Genomic DNA, 6,780 nt, shown 5'->3' with positions numbered 1-6,780 from the left:
TCTCTGAATACAGCTCAAGAATATTTTTAGAAATGGGAAAGACAAGGAAGCAAGATTTAATTGGCTAATTAAGGTTCCAAGTTGGACAGTTAGAGAGCCCTAATTGCCCAGGCAAAGATTAAACCTTACTGTGTGCACATGTGTTTCCATGTTAGCTGTATCGAAGCTGTTATCCTTCACCCGTGACATTAAGGACATCATGGACCTCTCACTAGTATACAGGAACAAAATATACATTGAAGAAATATGCTCTCTTTCCTTCCAAGTTGTATGAGCATACAAAAATGTAAAAGAAAATTTTCTATTTGAGCCCGTTTTTCTAGTGTGACCTTCAAATATGCTAATCTTTCCTTCCCCCCCCCACCCCCACCCCATTCTATCCTGTGCCTTGGAGCTTTAAGTGGTCTCCTCCTAGTTCTGTAATCACACTTCTGCAAATGATTTACCAACAGTTACCTATCTCACACACTAGGCATTGATCTCTGAGCAGCTCACCTTAATCACAGAACAAAAGAAGATTCCCTTCCACCTGCAAACTTTCTTCCATTTTGACTGTTCTGTCCTTAAGGGTAGTCTCATAATTTCCTCTGACTTAGTACCCAAATGTATTTCTCATCTCTTTCCCCTTGTCCTTCATTCGTTAACCAGATAGTTAGGTTATTTTAGAAACTCAGGGCTTGTGAGCTCCTGGAACTTCCTGAGGAAAAGTCAATGCTTAATGAAGATTTACAAATGGGAGAGATAAAGAGTGGGACCATACACAACATTTAAAGGCAGTGGTGATCAGCCAGATATCTTTGGAACTTTGATAAGCGAAGCCTCCACAGCTGCTCTGGGTGTCTGAAGGTCGTGCTGGACAGTCAGAGGTCTCTGGAACTTTGTCAAGCAAAGCCTCTAGGATGTATCCTCATGTCTGTGCCACCTCCCCAGCTAACCTCTGATCATCCATCCTGGGATCTCTGAGCTGCCTCTTATATCATGACATAACATCGGCAATCAGGATGTGATTAGTGTCTTTGTTTCTTGTTGCATCCCACTTATGGCTCAGCACGTGGGGTAGCCCTGGAAGCTCCACTGGGCTCTTTCCAAACAGAAACTTCTACTTGAACTTCCTGTTGCTTCAGCCAATGCTTTGAACGGCAGGCATCATGTTTTTACAGGCTGTCATAACTGCGTGCCTTTTATATTGAACACACCTGATAATGTACAGGATATATCCTAATCGTGATAGAGAGAACAGGAGGCAAAAGAAGTCTCAAGGACATGCCTTGTGCAAAGGCATTGCGCTAAGACCATCACTTTTCTGTAGTATGTTCCCATAGAACTCTCTTCACACTCTTCAGGCATCTTGAGGAATGATTGTGGGTAGATAGGCACTTTGTGGAAATGGCCACCAGTGGACAATGGTCTTGGAATGCATAGTGTGTTCCTTACATTTACTATAGAAGAAAAAAAATTTTTTCTAAAAGGTCCTTTTATTTCTTGCCTTTGGCCATGCTGTCTTTTTTGAAGAAAGCCCATGGTCCCCTTTAAAACACTGGACAGAACGTGGCTTATAGAGACAGAGCCTCACCATGTAACCCAGGCTGTCCTCAAACTCAGGATTCTGCTTCCTCTCCCTCCCCAGAGCTGGGATTACAAGTGTGTGCCAACCATGTACAGCTTGGTACTTGAGCCTCTTACCCTTGAATTTTCTTATCCACCTAACTTAGAGAAAAGAGCCTGAATGATCAATATTATCAATTGCTATCATACCGTTAAGGCAAATGGTTTAAAGTTTTCTTCTACTCCGACAGGCTGTCAGGCAAGCATTCCCTCATTTGGAAAAGTTAGTTCGCATGGTAATAAACAAAAAAGCGGTAAGTGTCACTTTCCAGAGCTTGTCATTCCCAGTCTTTTCTCTCTGAAAGAGGATGGCACAATAGACACTTAGGGGAAAAAAAATCTCAGAATAAGCAGTGCTCAAAGAGGTGAATATAACTTCAGAAAGGCCTTCATGTGTTTGTTAAAAGTAAGCCTCAGAGCAGCTGGTATTAGAAGTAGCTACTTTCTGTCATCCAACAGTGTTATTTCATAATCATTAATAATTAATCATAGGTCTCTGATTCACTCTCGAGCACTCTAAAAATAGGATGCCATGAATAGGCTCAGATCCTTAGCAACAGAATATTGGATTTCACCAGCCTAACCTGGGCACCTCTGGGCACATTCTGGAAACAGATCCATCTCAAGACAGTGAGACTGGAGCCAGACATAGTTTTGCTGTTCGCAGTTACTCACAGAGGTCACACTAAAAGCCTCATTGTTGGCAAAGGATTGGAAAAAAAAAATACCTGTGCAGACACACACCCTCAAATGTGACAAAGACAGGGCAGCACTAAGCTTGGTTAAATACTCATGTGATTGGGTATTTAAACACATTCTTGTGAGGAAATGGTGTGAATGCTGCTATTAACTGGAAGATTCTAAACTTTGAATTTTTGTTTAACATATCAGTCGACAGCAGAGAGCACTGTGGTGTGCACTGGGAAAATGTGGGGTGATTGACACTGTACAGCAACACAAACGGGAACCCGATACACAAATATATACCCAAGAGTTCCACAGCTAATAAGTAGAGAGTGTGGGAGTCAGATACAGTCAACCTGAGTCCTAGATCTTAGCCTGAACTCTAGATAACTCACCAACTCAGTGAAGCACAGACATAGATAATAAGTTTATGCCTAGCTTTTGACTACGATGTAACAAATACAAAGATGCACTAACGTGACGATGGGGCCAATGTTAATGTATGTTTCTAGGTATTCAAAATATTCAACTCACCAAGGGGTATCCTATGAATGGGTTTAACTACTATGAAATGTTTATCAGGGAAGACCAGTGAATACAGATTTACATATCAGAGTTCAGTATGACACAATGGAGGCAACAATGGAAGGTTCTTTATAGTTTGTAACAAACTAGTCCTGGGCTCACCGAAGCGTAAGGAGCAGCACTTCATTTCTTTTCCCAACTGAAGAGTAGTCACTTTCTTCCTTTCTTTTATAGAATATGGATAGACAACTGTGGAAAAAAACAGAGGATGGATAGATAGATAGATATTACGTAGATAGATAATAGATGATAAATAAATAATAGATATATACATACATACATACACACACATACATACATACATATACCTTACTTGCAGCCCTCTGTTCTTTTTGTTTTCTCTCTCCAAAACTAGCCCCTACAGATTTTTTGTGTGTGTGTCTAACACAATAGCCATGGATCACATTGGTTGTATAACTTAAGTTAATCATGATAAGGAAGTTTAAGTGTAACTCCTCTGCCCATTTACTGTTTGGGTGGTGGCTTTCCTTTGCAAGCACAGACGTGGAACACATTCACCACTGCAGGAAGTGTTGCTCTATAAAAAGATGGCGGCCACTGCAGGATGCATTTCCTGGAAGTTTTGTTGATTCATCTTTTCTGGGTTTTTCTGTCCTTGTGACATCACATCTCTACACAATTAAGCGCAAGTAAAGCATCAACTGTAAATACCAAATTTACTTGGCAAGGTTTCTTTTATCAGACACATCCTTTACTCTGCCAGCTTTGGTTCGTCAAATCATTGGCATGAGTCTCTGGATTTTTTTTAAGTGTGTTTTTTTTTCCTTATATGACATCCTTCCAAGTAGGTTCAAGAAGAGAGTTTAACATATATGTTTTTTTTTTCATTAAAGCGTAAGTACATACATTAACTTTCTCTTTAACTATAATAAAAACTTAGCCTCATTCCATGTGTTATTAGGTTAAAAAATCTTTACTACATTATTTCCTATATTAACATAGAGTTGCACTATTTTCTCTTTCAGAATTTTGTCCAACTGAAAAGTGTGATTTATGTGTTTAAGTTCACGTATATATTATCAATGTCAGGAAGGTCAGGCCATTTCAACAACTACATAAATTTAGACTAAAAAAAACAAAACAAAACAAAACAAAAAACAAAAAGAACCCAAAACCCTGTTGATTCTGACTACTAGAATGGATCTTGCACAGCTTCTGCCTGTGAGCATTTCTGTTAGTGCTGTACAGGGTGAGCCCTTCCTGTTCTACAACACTACTAAACAAAGGTGTGGTATCTGTTACCCTTTGAGTTCCTAGGCCATTGGTGACTGCATGAAATTACATTTCTGCTCATCTTCTTAGAAACTCATACATGTCCAAAAAGGCAAGGAATAAAATTATTTATAACGTGTGTTCAGAGTAACGAGAGACACAGAATTTGAAAGAGTTTAACCTTCAAACAAAGAACTCCCTAAGACTCAGTAGTGCCATCACAGGATATCGAGCCAAACAAAAGGAAATCAGTATGAGAAAGGCACATCTGCCCTTGAATGGTTATTTAGCTCTGTGGACAATTGCGAAGATAGTGGAGCAACCTCAGTATTTACCATTGGATGCATGAATAAATAGAGCACATTAGAAAGGAAGCACAAGTTCCGACATTATACAGAACACTCAGTGAGCAATGATTCCTTGGATATTTCACAATACCTGGAGGAAAAGATCTTAAATGTTCTTCAATAAAGAAATAACAAATATTCTATAAACTAGATATGCTAGTTATTCTGACTTAATCACTGCAGCTTAATCATATGTGCCAAATATGACAAGTTCTATAGATCTACCAATTAAAAACTTAAAAGCAAAGTAAATAAAAGTAGAAATGGAAGAGGGCAAGTCATCCTAGAAGGGAAAAGCCCTATTAGGAATGTTCCAGCTCTGAGAGCAGGGATGAGTCCTAGCACCCACTCTAGGGGAAGTGGAGGGCCAGTGCCAAAGACAAAAGCAGTAGGCTATATGGTGTATGATGTCTGCTGTAGGCTGTGTGCACTGTGTGGTGTGCGTTGTGTGCTGCGGGTTGTGTGCTGGTTACTGTGTGCTGTGTGCTGTAGGCTGGGTGCTGTGTTCTGTAGGCTGTATGTTGTGTGTTATGTGCTATGTGCTGTATACTGTGTGGTGTGTGCTATATGCTGTATGCTATAGGATGTGTGTTGTATACTATGTGCTGTGTGCTCTGTGCTGTAGGCTGTAGGCTGTATACTGGGAAGCTTAGGGAATCTTCGGAAGAGCACAGTAGCTGGGGCCAGGGTGCCATGTGCTCTGACCATCAGCAGGAAAGAAAAGTAAGAAGACAGGCTAGAAATTTTTAAAGGGATACAAACAAAAAAACTGAGAACCAGAAAACAAACCAGCTTCCTTTCCAAGAGCACTATCTGTTTTAACAGCTGGACCTTACTGTGTATCTGAGACACTCCATAAACCTGAAAACCACACAGATGTCACCTGTGTACACAAACTCAAGCAGACAGAAGACAGGTTCAGACATTCAATAGCCCTGGAGTGTGAGACACATGGGCATGCCCTCTGTGGTGTAGAGAAGAGATTTTTCTGTTGGAGAGGGATCGAAACATTTCAGAGCAAGTGCTAAACGATAAAAACATATGTGTTCAATAAATCATTATATGCCTATATATATATATATGTGTGTGTGATTGCAGATCTGATACTAAGGGATAAAAGATGAACAACTAATAAGAAGCTGATATAATTATGAGGAAGTTAAAATGTAAAACTATATAAAAGATGAAAAGAAAAATGTAATATATTCACTGAATATTGCATACTGATAGAGGCTATGATTTTAAACCTATAAATTAAATGGCAGAGGCCTACATAAGGAGTAGAGGCATTATTTTAAGGTAATCAGTAGAAACGTTAAAAATACTCCTACATGCTCAATTGAATATTCTGTCCCTCACTTCCAAAAGCAAGTAAACAAACATGATGGCAAAATCCAGCTATGAAAATATATCCAATAAGCGTAAGAACAGCATCATGGAAGTCAGCCATGTTACGTTCATCAATATACAGACATGTTTGCTTCATAATTATTAAAGAAAACCAGCCCCAGAGGACATACTTAAAGCAAATTTGGAGGTGATAAAAGTAAAGTGATGGACAATGTTCTCCCAGGATAAAGAGGCAGGGTTGGTTGACAATTTTCAAATTGGACTAGCTGTAAATCAAGCTAAAAGGCATTAAGAGAAACAATAAAAATATAAATATAATGAATGATGGAAATGAAATTACATGAACAGAATCGCCACAGAAACTCCAGGAAATGTCAGAAGAATTGGTCAGAATCCCACTAGTAATTTGGTCCTTGAAACAGCAGCCCTAGGCTGAGAAAGGCAAGTGAAGAAAACTCAAAAAAGAATATGAAACATTTACCACACAGCAAATAAGGAAGTGCCTGTGAATATGCTGTAAATGTGTCATCAAAACTTACACATCCTTGGATGGGAGAGATGGCTCACTTGATAAAGGTGCTTGCTGCCAAGTCTGACAGCCTGAATTTGATTCCAAAGTCCAGTATGGTAGAAGGAAAGAACCAATTCCTGCACATACACACACAGAAAGAGAGAGAGACAGAGACAGAGACAAGACAGAGAGTCAGAGAGACAGAGACAGAGAGACAAAGACAGAGACAGAGGGTGAAATAACAAATCAATAAAATGTGATAGAAAAATTTAATGACTAGAGTATATTTATATAAACTGAATCAACATTATACGAATAGAAAGTCTCAACATCTGTAAATTAGAAATAGTCCAAACATTATTCTTTGACTGTATAAATAGAAAGTAATAAGGAAAATGAGAAAGTGTCTTTTCAAACTGAAAATGTGAAAACTCCCTACTAAGCACCTGGTATAATGAGAAACAC

Source organism: Acomys minous (assembly GCF_964271855.1).
Source record: "Acomys minous genome assembly, chromosome: 10".
Lineage (NCBI taxonomy): Eukaryota > Metazoa > Chordata > Mammalia > Rodentia > Muridae > Acomys > Acomys minous.
This window is presented reverse-complemented; position numbering follows the sequence as displayed.